A 13,110-nucleotide genomic window follows, 5' to 3' on the forward strand; every position below is an offset into this window, starting at 1 on the left:
TTTACCCAGAATTGTACCTGTCTAAAGGAAATATGAAGACAAAGTGTGGAGCAGAGACTGAAGGACAGGCCATCCAGAGACTGCCCCACCTGGGATTTATCCCATATACAGACATCAAACTCATACACTATTGCAGATGCCTAGAAGTACTTGCAGACAGGAGCCTGATAAAGCTGTCTCTTGAAAGGCTCTGCAGAGCCTGACAAATACAGAGGCAGATGCTCACAGCCAACCACTGGACTGAGAACAGAGTCCCCAATGGAGGAGTTATAGAAAGGACTGAAGGAGCTGAAGGGGTTTGCAACCCCATAGGAAGAACAACAATATCAACCAACCAGATCCTCACAGTTCCCAGGGACTAAAGCACCAACCAAAGAGCAAACATGGAGGAACCAATGGCTGCAGCTGCATATGTAGCAGAGGATGGCCTTGTTGGGCATCAAAGGGAGGAGAGGCCCTTGGTCCCGTGAAGGCTTGATGCCCCAGTGTAGGGGAATGCCAGGATAAGGAGGTGGGAGGGAGTTGGTGGGTGGGGAGCACTGTCATAGAAGAAGCAGAGGGATGGATGGGATAGGGGGTTTCTGGAGGGGAAACTGGGAAAGGGGATAACATTTGAATGTAAATAAATAAAATATCCAATTAAAAAGTTTATTCTGAATCTATGCAGCTATGCTTAAGGGTTGACACTTTCACTAATCAATTACATCCTATGCAATTATCCAGAACTATAGGTGAAAAAAAAAAAACCAACAACAACAAACTGAAAAACATGAACAGCTTTCCAGCCTTCAGGACTCATCTCTTCCCCTGTACTTTTTCCAAGTCCTCACCTGCTGCCCTCTCGAATGCCTGTTTGAATCTTAGAGTATACCCAACACATTTGTTTACACATATACCTGCATGTGTGCATAGGCAACAGATGTTTTCCTGGGGTCCTCCCAGGCCAAAGAGGGCATCACATCTCCAGAAACTATAGTTATGGATGGTTGTGAGCCACCACATGGGTGCTGGGAACCAAACCCTGGGCCTTCACAAGACAGCAAATGCTCTAAACCTCCGAGTCATTGCACCAGCCAGACATAACTTTTAATGTCTATATTAATTCTATGAAGTTTTCAAACATATATACAATTTATTTTGATAATATTTAGTTTTTGTTTCTTCCTCTAACATCTTCTGGATTCAGTCCATTCCCATCCCCAGTTCATGGTTTTGTTTTATTTTGTTTCGTTTTTCTCTCTGAGCCCTGTTTTGCTGCCCTATAATGCATGAATATTGGGCTGCCCACTGGAGTTTATCATTGATGTATAAGAGACAATCTTGAAAATATTTAAGTCTTAAGTAAAATTATGTTAAAGCCCATTACACAGTACACTTAATCTGAGCTAAAAGACTGAGAAGTGATGTTAAAGATAAGAAATGTATGCATGTTTAATAAGGACTGAGTAATTCATGAAATAACCTTTAAAAATGAATATACTCAAGATTACTGCTGGGAAAAATATACATAAACAAATGAAATGCATCTGTGACTGTATAGTAGCATTCTTTGACCTAATGGACTAACCAGTTGATGAGTTATCACCCCAATCTTTCTTGAGGAACTTTGGGACCTAAGGCTTCTGATTCATTATTTGTTTTGTTTTTAATGTGAATTTACACTTACCCCTTGTGGATATTAAGAGGACTTCTTTCCCAAGGCTACATGGGGCCAACATCCTTTACAGTTGGAGACTGGTTAGCATTTTATCATTTGCAATATAAAGCCTGCTATATTAGTTACTGAGGAAAGCAACCCGGGAAACTACTGGAATTCCCCTGAGGTTCTATTGCCTAGTTGCCTCATGACCAACATACTCATGAGGCATTCAAGCTTTTCAGAGTTTCATAGGTTTTAAAGTGGATCTTGCTTATTTGAAACTCACATAGGAGAAATTTTCAACCCAAATTCAGTTACAGAAATACAGTCCCCATTGGGTGAGCTTATTAGGGATGGAGAACAATACAGATATTGATAAACTACTATATAACACATCTGTGTGCAAAACACTGTATTAATAAATTTATAAACTAATGACATGTTACACTAATCCTACACATCCTGGGCAATTATGTTGTGTAATAGTGAGATCACTAAGACAAGGTCAGCTTCACGGGCATGCAACATATACAGTTGCACCCTTCACAGAGACCCCATGTTTTTGTTTAGGTCCTATACCATCTTGAAATTTTTTTAAACTTCATGTGTGTGTGTGTGGGGGGGGTGGAGGTCAGAGGAAACCTTGTGGAAATCAGTTCTCTCCACCGTGTGAGTTCCAGGGATCAAACAGGTCACAAGGCTTGAGGAAAATCATTTTAACTCTCTGAGTCATCTTATGAACCCACTTCGGTTGTTATCACTTTGATCTTTGAACTGTAATTTGGTAAAATTAAGTCTCATGGGACAATTGAGCACGCATGAGAGCAAATAGAGCCAGAAGTACCACTTGTCTCTGGATCTCTGCCTCCCTCTTCACATGAAACAGTCCAAGTGTAGTAAGCTCCAGGTTCAGGGAGACCTGGCCTCAAAAACTAAGGGGAAACATAGTAGAAGATACTGGAAGTAGAGCTGTGGCTTCAACATGAGCATGTGCAGACCAGCATGTGTGCACACACGGGGGCATATACAACACAACACAGCAGAAGAGAATAAGCACACCCTCTCACTGGCTAAGAGACAGAGAGTGGGGGGAGTCACTGATTCCCCAAGACACCACACTTCCCAAAGCTTACTTTGGTAAGAAGTAAGGTGGTGGTGTTTGAGCAGCAAGGAGTCCTTTTGTGCCCTCTCAGGTCTCCCTCATCCCTAAGTTAAAGAACTCCCACCCAGTGTGCATGCCTGGGTCAAAAGTGAGATAAAGGCTGGGACGCTCTGTGCAGCCTTTCCTTAATTCTGCTTAGGAATTCCTCTTCGTGCAGGAAAAACAAAATGTTCATTGTGTACTTCCAGCTCTGCTGTTGAGAGTTAGAGGATCTCAGATTCAAACTCAAAATGGACACTGTACACTACCACGGCCAAAGGTCCAGCTCCTATAATTTACAGTTTCCATACTTCAAAATTACAATGATTAGTAAGTAAAACATGACAAAACCATGGTAGAGACTGTGGGAAGAAGAGGTTTACTCTTTAATAATAATCAACCCTGTTTTTTAAAACAAGGACCCTCAATGTTAGTTTTGTGGGTGGCCCCACAATTATGTAACTATCTTAATCTAGAATTCAAAACAGCCCTTTAATAAGTCTCAAAACTCTACTTCTAGAAAACAAGGGTCAATCATGAGCTTTACTAAATTGCTCCTTGCGGTAGAGTTCCTTAGAGCTAACTTTTAATTACTCCCGTAAGACAGACTAATTTAATTATGGTTTAGTAGCCTTTTGAAAAGGATTTGCAATTCTAGGACAATACAGATGTCAAAGGCAGTCCCCAGGATCCAACATGGTCATGGGAACAATTTAAAATTTGTTTGTGGTATGTTCTCTGTCATTTTGCATCCTCTGTGGCAAAGCCTGGAACAGAAGTGTTACCCAGGGCATGGGTACTTGGTCTCATTCTTCCTTAAATATTCCCAAGTCCAGTGTTCCAGCAATGTTCATGCTCTCTTGGAGATACAGACATGGCAAGTTAGGGCAACTAAAGTCAATATTTCTATTCGATCCTATATTATGATTTAATTTTGGATTTGTAGCAGACTGGAAATTTTTACAGGTTGATCTTAGCAGACATTCTGCCAAAAGTATTTCATTATTTAGGGAACATATGCAATTAAAATCTCAGTGCAAGAAAATTTACATTGGATGCAGTCACTTTAAGTTCCTAATTTTAGTGGCTAATCCTGCATACTGATATGGCCCATTTAAATTTAATTTTCTTAGTGCTTTAAGTGCCCTAGGGTAGGGAATAAAAGAGCTTACTTTTTCATGAAATTTAATATTAAAATCATTTACACACATATATTATTTTTTTTAACTCGAGGATAAAATCTTTCTATAATTTCCCCATTTGAATTCTAACTCTCACATTTCAGATCTGCTGCTATTAGAAGCAAGCGACACTGTTCAGAATGTCAAAATGGCATGCATTTCTGCTGTGCAAAGCTTCTACCATATGGATGTCTACACAAACATTAAATAAGCCAGCATAACCCTACCACAAAAGATCAGGTGAATAGCTTAGACATATTCATTCATTCACTCATACATACATACATTCATACATCTTTTGTCTCTTTCTGCCCCTTCACTTCCCTCTTTCACACTCTCTCTTCCCTCTATATCATTCTAATGACTTAGTTTTATGATGAACTTAAGGTTATGCATTTCTCTCTCTCTATGAGGCTGGGGCTCAATGGCTATTAGTGTGACAAGGCAGAGACTTCACTGGGCACTTTGCTAAGTGGAGACAGTCACAGTGGCTACTTCACAGGGCATGTCATGGTGGTTATTTTTCTGTCATTTTACAGAGGATATGCTAGTTACTAATTTGTATTGTACTAATTATGTTAGCAATATCACTAATTTTCCTGAACATAAAAGTGTATGTGTTCTATAGGACTGGCTGACAGATTATATGGGAGGAACATATTTAAATCATGAATAAAAACAAGCATCACAGATTCCAAAATACAAATCCAGCCCTACCCCCCAAATTAAACACCACATTCATTCATAGATACCACTGTAAAAAGTCTTCAAAATCTATTGTCAAACAGAAGCTAGTGGTACAGTCTAGGTAGGCACAGTTCATTACAGGGAACAAACATAAGGTTGGTTTGTTAAAACTCTATCCATAGGTCCTGAAAACACAATTGGCAATATGCAAAGCCCATTTTAGGAGGGAGTGGAGGTTCTATTTGGGCAAAACATGGATGGGACATTTTTTTAGACATTTGAGGACACTTGCTGCTCACTTGAGCCAACACTCATTTATCCAGTGGCAAAGTCCCATGGTAGTCAAGAGTCCATGGAGAATGCTGAACAAAAGCGTTAGTAAACATTGTGAAGTTAGCACCGTGCTAGATTATGAATATAATTTAGTACATTTAATGAGTTGTTTAGACTACTAGCTTTTTGATAGTGGTGCAGAAAAACTATTATTTTCAGAAACTAAATGAACACACCTTTTAGAATATTTCCAAGTTTCTGTCGAAAGACTTGGTAAACTGAGTTCAGGCTAGACCTGGCCACACTTTGAGTTCAGGCTTTGTTTATTTATGTATTTTTAAGCTTGAAAAGCAGCATTTATCTAATTAACTCATTCTGAAAGGTGTAAATGAAACTTTTCAGGAAGAATGTAGAAAACCCATAGAGAATGGGGTCCAGCAAAGTCCATAAACACAAACCAGCTTCTGTGAAACTTCATACTTTTTCAGCAGAGAATTAATAAATCTATTTATAGGATTGATTCTTTTACTTAACAAAATTGTTTATAGCAGGCATGTGTTTTAGTGTGGATGAATAAACCTTCTCCTTTTCTGCCTAAAACAATAATTGGAGACAATTTGAAAGCAAACTCCATACAGTTGGCTAAGTATTTCCATCAAATATTACAAAATCACTTAAATGATGAACCTGTGCCCGGACTGAAGAACACACTGCAATGCCCCTCAGTTCAAAGAAAATTCTGGCTTCTTTAGCCTCCAGGACTGGAATCACAACAAAGTATAAAGGATCTACAGAAGCGTAGTCGGCCCTATCATACAATCACGGGCAATGCAAGAAGGACTTGGATATGAGCCACTGAAGGTGGTCAGAGACCTCATCGGAGGCTCCTTAGAGCTCGGTCAGTGTATGCCATTGGCCGAGCTAGTCTTCAGGGCTGAGGACACCGTGAGCAGGGCAGTCCCTTCTCTCCATGCAGTGAAACGAGCAGCCTTGAAACATGGAAATCAAACTCAGCTCTGATGGTGAAGATCCAAAGCAGAGGGCTTTTCTTTCTGAGCCAAATGTCCTCAGAGCTCTGCTGTGCTTACTCATTCCTCACAGTCTACTAACATGTCTGGAACAAAGACTTTCTTGCTGTCTCCAGAACGGTGCCGTGTCAAAACCCCATCCCCTTGAAAGAGAAGTCTGCGTAGTTCCACTCAGGGTTCGACCTTGAATTTGATGAGATTTGAGAAGGCAATCCTATTAAAGGCATATTTCACCCAGGACTACCTATGTTAATTCTGGACCCAGGTGTAAAAATCAAATAGTAAAAGTCTTCTTAAAAAAACAGAGAGAAAGAATTATTAAGGACATAAAAAAATACCTTCTCCTTTTTTTCCCTATCTTTACCTTGATCTGTCATGGTGTTTGACATTTAAAGTGATACTCTGGGGATGGGCCCCATTCTCCTTAACCACACCCTACTTTATCTCTGACTCCAACTACTTTGAACTTTGCTGTGCTTCATTATGAGGCTCAATTCCTACATGAGATATGAGAGGAAGAGCCAACTGGGACTCCTAGCAGGTCATTATAAACCAAGCCCAGCACGTCCTCTCTCACGTACACACTCTGTGCCCTCCCTTGTGCATACACCAGCTTACAATCTGTATATAACTACATGACACCATTTGCCATGTTGTGGAGCAGCACAAGGACTTTTCTAGATTCATCTGCCTAGTCCTGGACTTTATAGCCTCCAAAATCATGAGCCCAGATAAATCTTGTTTTAATAAATTCATAGTCTTGGGTAGTCTGTATAGCAACAGAAAATAGACAGACAAAAGTGTGTTTCATTACATCAAAGATTCTTATCTCCACATCTGAGCCATCAGTACATAAAACTCAAGCTGTATTTTCCATAGATCTGTCACTCCAAACTATACACCTTGTGTGACTGCAGTCTCTGCAGTGGGACATTCATATATAGCTTAGGATCAGAATGGCACTTGCTTCAATCAAATACCCTAAGTAATGGTAAGTGATACCTCCAGCTAGTACAATCACAACAGCCACCATGTCTGGCCATATGGTACCATAGTGTGTGTTCATACTCTAGCTCTTCTTGAGTTCATGCCCAAGGGTCTGCTAGAGATGGAAGCAAGCTTAAGTTGTTAATTGTGAGTGTGAGACATCAGTGGCCAATCAGACAGCATGTGGAGAGAGGGGTGGAGGTTCTGAGTGAATGTGTGAGGAATAGATAAAGTATTGAATAACTGTGTAACATCGACAGGGGCACAGCCATGTCAACGACCCAAGTGTCTCAGACCCCTAGGAACTGACAAACCCCTCCCCAGGTCAGGCTCAGAGAACTGGCAGTTCCTCCCTCTGGTTGGATGTATGAATATTGCCAGTGTGTGTAGAAACCAGTTGAAGCTTCCTCCTCAAGAATGACTATGACCCAAGACTGCCCCCCTACAGAGACCTCCTACCCAAACTACCTTGTGTATAATAAATATGCTCAAGTTCCCAGTAGTGTAGCAGGTGCCTTTCCAGACCAGCACACCTGACTCCAGCTTGTCAGTGTGACTTTCAGTGTATTTGTCTATGTATCTGCGTGTCTGTTTGTCTGTCTGTAAGCTCTTCATTTCCTCATTGCCTGAGTCATATTTCCAGGACCAAGCTATGCTGGACACAGTGAAGGGAAGCATAAGAGTCTTGGAGACAAAGCAACTGAGATCTGAACTGAGGAGGTGAGGGGTGTGGAAGGCCAAAGCACAGAAGTTTAGTCTTCTACACCCCACCCTGGGTCCAGAGGATGTCACTTACTAAATGCATTGGAAAGAAAACCATGAACTATAAAGAGTAGTAATGACTCATTTAACTCTGAACAGAGGTCCTCCAAGGGCACTTGTCACCTGCTCATGAAGCCAGCACTGATGTGACCCTCACTACCTGTCCCTGCACACTGGCTATGTGTATGTCCCAGGTTAATCTTGTTTCCTGTGATCTGGCACAGAGCCCGGTATGTCTCATCCAGCTACTGTTGCAAACTAATCCTCTTCCACTTCCCCACTCAGTTTCTCTTCCTGACATCACAAATACTCAGTTAACATAATTCTCTGACCCTTGTTCTAAAGGCCAGGACACATCCTTTCTGACTTAGGAGCCTGCCAGATACTGAAGCGCTGGCCTCTTTGCCTGTGCTTAGATGTGAAGCTCACAGAGAAGCTTAGAATAGGGTGTTTGTTGTCTATTAGCTGGTCTAATGTTTGTCGAGGACTAGCTTTCGAAATAGGGTCCATTCTTGTGAATATACACATTTGAAACTTTTTAACATTATCTTTTTGAAAGATCTGGTGGCAAGCAAGACTTCATTTGGAGACGTTTTTCCAAAGTATAGTGTCCAAAGTCAAAGACTTCAAACAGCAGGGTATTGCTTCCCTCTCTTTTAAAATATTCTAATGGGCATTCCAGGAACAAGAACAGTTCCCTAAAAGGAGTTTCCCCATGCAGCTAAAAGGAATCAGAAATGCATATCCCATTGGACTGAAAAAAATCACAGTGCTGTGGTGGCTAAGACCAAGTCAGACTTGGGGCCAGCCTTCTCCTGGCATCTCCCTAAACCTCCAGGAATCCACTAGCTTCCCTGCAATAAAGAGGATGCTGCTAAAAGTGTTTGTTCTAGAGGGCAACTCTGAGGACCAATTCCTCAGCCTAGGACTTTGAGGGAACTAAAAAATCATTGGCTGATGAAAACTTCCATCCCAGAATATTCGGATTAGCGACTGCAAACTCCATTTGGTGAGTGGACATGGAAGAGAGCTCAGAGCCAACATCTTCCCTTGATTTCCTGTCTCACAGAGCACTACCAGTATGAAAGCTAAGTTTTGGCTGTCACCTACTGATCAAACTATAAAACTGAGGATCATGCTGAGAATATTAGGCTCCCTTTGCAAATAGATTAACTAGGTTTCATTCCAACTCAAGTGGGAGACCATGAGAAAATGATACACATTTAATAATCACACCAAACAGTAGGTGTAAATCTTGATGTGCCAGGCAAACCAGGCATTTGCCAATGGTAGAGTCAACCCCTAGCCTCAAGTAACTTTCTCCAGTGACTACTACTATAGTCAGGAGAGATGCTTTGTTTTGTTGACACTGAGCCTCGTTTGGAGAACTGAGGATAGCTCAAATTCATTGAATCTAGTTACCAAACACAACATCGGAATGATGAGGTCCAGCTCTGCCTCTGGGAGGTCTCATTAGGCTGGTAAAATAAGACACAGATGAGCACATGCACAAAAACCCCAGTATAACAACAACACAACAATAAAGCCAAGTGCAGTTTTCCTAGCACAGCAGAGCAAGTGGTCTGACTCACACAACTCAAAGATCACTGAGGTTGATGGGCAAGTGACCCATTCCAAGGGAAATAATGTGGCAATTATGAAAGCTGATAAGACTATTGTCCTTGGTTTTGAATTATTCCTAAATCGAAAGGAAAGTCTAGTACCTAACTTTTCTTGTGTTTCCGTTCCCTGGATAACCCTCAGTTCCCCTCTCCCCAGTTTAACCTTTATCATCAGCTAGCTTTCCATGTAAAACCACCTTAACAGCCTGACTCTTGCAATGATTCTGCAATAGTATATCTGGAACAAACAGCCATTTAGCCCATGAAAACAGAGGACAATTTAAACAAATAACCAAAAGTTAGATTTTGATCTCAGTACCTTATACAATATGGCTGAAAAATAAAATCCTGTACTTTGCAGTGAGAATATACATATTTGCTTTTAGTGAATTTCCAAGGGAAGGTTGACTTGGAAACAATGCATTACTTTCTGAGATCAGGCAGATGAATAAAGTCCAGTTAAATCCAATAGAAAAAAAATAAAGTATTAAAGGAATTTATCTTTTAGCACCACATGGAGAAATAGTTGTCTCTTTTCAAAACAGGCCTTTCTGGTAATAAACTAATGGTGAACTGATTAAAAAATGATATGCATTTATTAAAAACTCACTCATTTATTCAGAAGTTGATACCTGCTCTGACAATAACTTTAAACACTTTAAAAATTTACTTCAATTCTGCTAAATTTTATGCCTTGGGAGAAAATCAAATTATTCTAGGATTTCCAATTTTTAGGGACAAAATTTGGATTTATCTTGAAGATTTAAAGCCAAATATTTACCTCATATAAATCTATTTCTAGAAAAATAAGTAACTCAGAAAGTGGCCTTAGATAAAGAAGAAAAAATGATCTATCTTAAGTGGTACTCAAAACTCTTTCAGACTTTGTGAGTCCCCAAATTTATTAATTATTTGTGACTTTGTGAGTCTCCATTTCATTAATTTATTGTGTTTCTAAGTTCAAAACAACATGAAAGAAAAAAGAAATATAAGGCCCTTAGGATCTTCAATTCATGGGAGTTTACTTAGGTGGAGTATGAAGGAAGACAGTTCACTTTCTCTCCCTCTTCACCCCCTCCTCATATTAACAGTAATGTTTAAGCCAGATACCCAAGGCCAGGTGAACAGATATCGAAATTAGTAATAGAAGTTCACATGGAGTGTGGTAAAAGAAAACACAGTCTGTACAATACACACAGAGAGGGCCATAAATGGTTTCTGCCCTGGCCTCCAGTGGAGATGAAACACCACCACGGGTCATGTGGGAAACCATAACACAGACAGAGGAGGTGGCAAAACACAAGTCTTGCGGGCCCAGCCATTACACATCAAAACTCACATATTAAGGATTAGGTAGTTCTGATGCTTGGCCTCTTAAAAACAAGGAAGAATTTTTATAGGGGATTACAGGAGCAAAGCAGAAGGAGTTCTAATTGTAGACCAAAAGATTCCCTCTGAAGTGGTGACCATTCTTAAAACACAGGGACTCAGTTCTCAGCCAGATTTCTGGAGTCACATTACAGACCTGCACTGACTGCTACATAATGTTGAGACATGAATGTAAGCTTTGATTTTCTTATGGATAAGAGCAGTGGTTCTCAACCTCCCTAATGCCGAGACACTTTAATACAATCCCTCATGTTGTGGTGATCCCTAACCAAAACATTTTCCTTGCTACTTCAAAACAGTAATGTTGCTACTGTTATGAATTGTGATGCCAATATGTACTTGATATGCAGAATCTCTGCTATGCATCCCCTGTGAAAAGGGTCCTTCAACCATGAAAGAGGTCACAACCTCTGCTGGGTAAGAGGATTCAAAAAACTGCTACATGCCCAACAGCTGTCCTTTGGGAGTTTGGTAATCACCCATCTTCATTGCTGATAGCTGTTGACCTCTTGCTAATGATCTAAGGGTTCCATCAGGGAAGGGGGCTTCGCCTGGTCCACATCACTCCCCTCTGTTATTCCTCCTGCCTCCTTCCCACCAGCTTTCTTCCAACCCAAGCTCCACTTCTAGCTGTTCTCAGCAACAAATCCGCAACCACTTTCCCCGTGACGCTGGCCTTCAGGAGAATAAACGGTGACCACCTCCACCATTTTAAACTTTATGGCGCTTCTGCACAAAATGATGAGTGGATGCTTAATTGTGTAGAGATTAAAAATGGGAAGCTAAGAGTGTAAATTACAATGATAGAAGAAAGTAATGCATTTTCCCGTTGTTGTCTAGTCAAATATAAACATTAAGGGAAGACTCAGCAAGATGGCTCAGTCAGGAAAGTGCATGCCTCTGGGACAGATGTGTCCTCAATGCACAGGACTCACAATTTGGAAACAGAGAAATGGTTCTCGTATCTCACATCATGAGTGCCAGCCCCCCATCTCACATCCATAAAAATTAACTGTAATACATGCTTTTACAGTCAAGGATCAAGCTTTAGAGAGCCATTATTAATGCATAAGAGTATATGCTGTGTTAAATTTTATAGCATCTGATTTATGTTTATTCGTGTCTCCATTTCTATCAGTAAACTGTATTCAGAATGTTTTTAAACTAGACTTTCCTCAAAAAAAAAAAAAAAAAAAAAAAAAAAAAAAAAAAAAAAAAAAAAAAAAACCCAGGTGACAGCATATGCTGTCAAAGATGTGGAGAAAGAAGAATACACCTCCATTGTTGGTGGGATTGTAAACTGGTACAACCACTCTGGAAATAAGTCTGGCAGGTCCCAAGAATACTGAATATAGTACTACCTGAGAGCCAAGATATACCACTCCTGGGCATATACCCAAATGATGCTCCAACATATAACAAGGGCACATGGTCCACCATGTTCATAGCAGCTTTATTTATAACAGCCAGAATCTGGAAAGAACCTAGATGTCCTTCAACAGAAGAGTGGATACAGAAAATGTAGTACATTTACACAATGGAGCACTACCCAGCTATTAAAAACAATGACAAAAAAAAAAACAATGAAATGCTTAGGCAAATGGATGGAACTAGAAACTATCATCCTGAGTGAGGTAACCCAATCACAAAAGAACACACACACAGTATGTGCTCAGTGATAAGTGGGTATTAGCCCAAAGCCTGGAATACCCAAGATAGAATTCACAGACAACATGAAGCTCAAGAAGAAAGATCAAAGTGTGGATGCTTCAGTCCTTCTTAGAAGGGGGAACAAAATACTCACAGGAGGAAATATGGGGACACAGTGTGGAGCATAGACTAAAGGAAAGGCCATTCAGAGACTGCCCCACCTGGGGATCCGTCCCATATACAGACACCAAATCCAGACACTATTGCTGATGCCAAGAAGTGCTTGCTGGCAGGAACCTGATATGGATGTCTCCTGAGAGGTTCTGCCAGAGCCTGACCAATATAGAGGCGGATGCTCACAGCCAATCATTGGACTGAGAACAGAGTCCCCAATGGAGGAGTTAAAGAAAGAACTGAAGGAGCTGAAGGGGTTTGCAACCCCATAAGAAGAACAACAATATCAACCAACCAGACCCCCAGAGCTTCCAGGGACTAAAGCACCAACCAAAAAGTACACATGGAATGATCCATGGCTCCAGCTGTATATGTAGCAGAGGGTGACTTAATCAGGCATCAGTGGGAGGAGAGGCCCTTGGTCCTGTGAAGATTTGATGCCCCAGTATAGGGCAATGCCAGGGTTGGGAAGTAAGAGGGAGTTGGTGGGTGGGGGAGCAACCTCATAAGAGCAGAGGGAGGGGAAATGGGATGGGGGGTTTCTGGAGGGGAAACTGGGAAAGGGAATAACATTTGA

At 40.9% G+C, this 13,110-nt stretch overlaps 1 protein-coding gene across 1 annotated transcript in view; it reads right to left on the minus strand.

Moving 5' to 3' along the window:
- Nucleotides 1-13,110, minus strand: part of ABI3BP (ABI family member 3 binding protein) — a gene marked incomplete at both ends in the record, with an annotated part of 97,387 nt that overhangs the window by 15,987 nt on the left and 68,290 nt on the right. The window lies entirely within an intron of this gene.

Source organism: Micromys minutus (genome assembly GCF_963924665.1).
Source record: "Micromys minutus genome assembly, chromosome: 7".
In the NCBI taxonomy this organism is placed as follows: domain Eukaryota; kingdom Metazoa; phylum Chordata; class Mammalia; order Rodentia; family Muridae; genus Micromys; species Micromys minutus.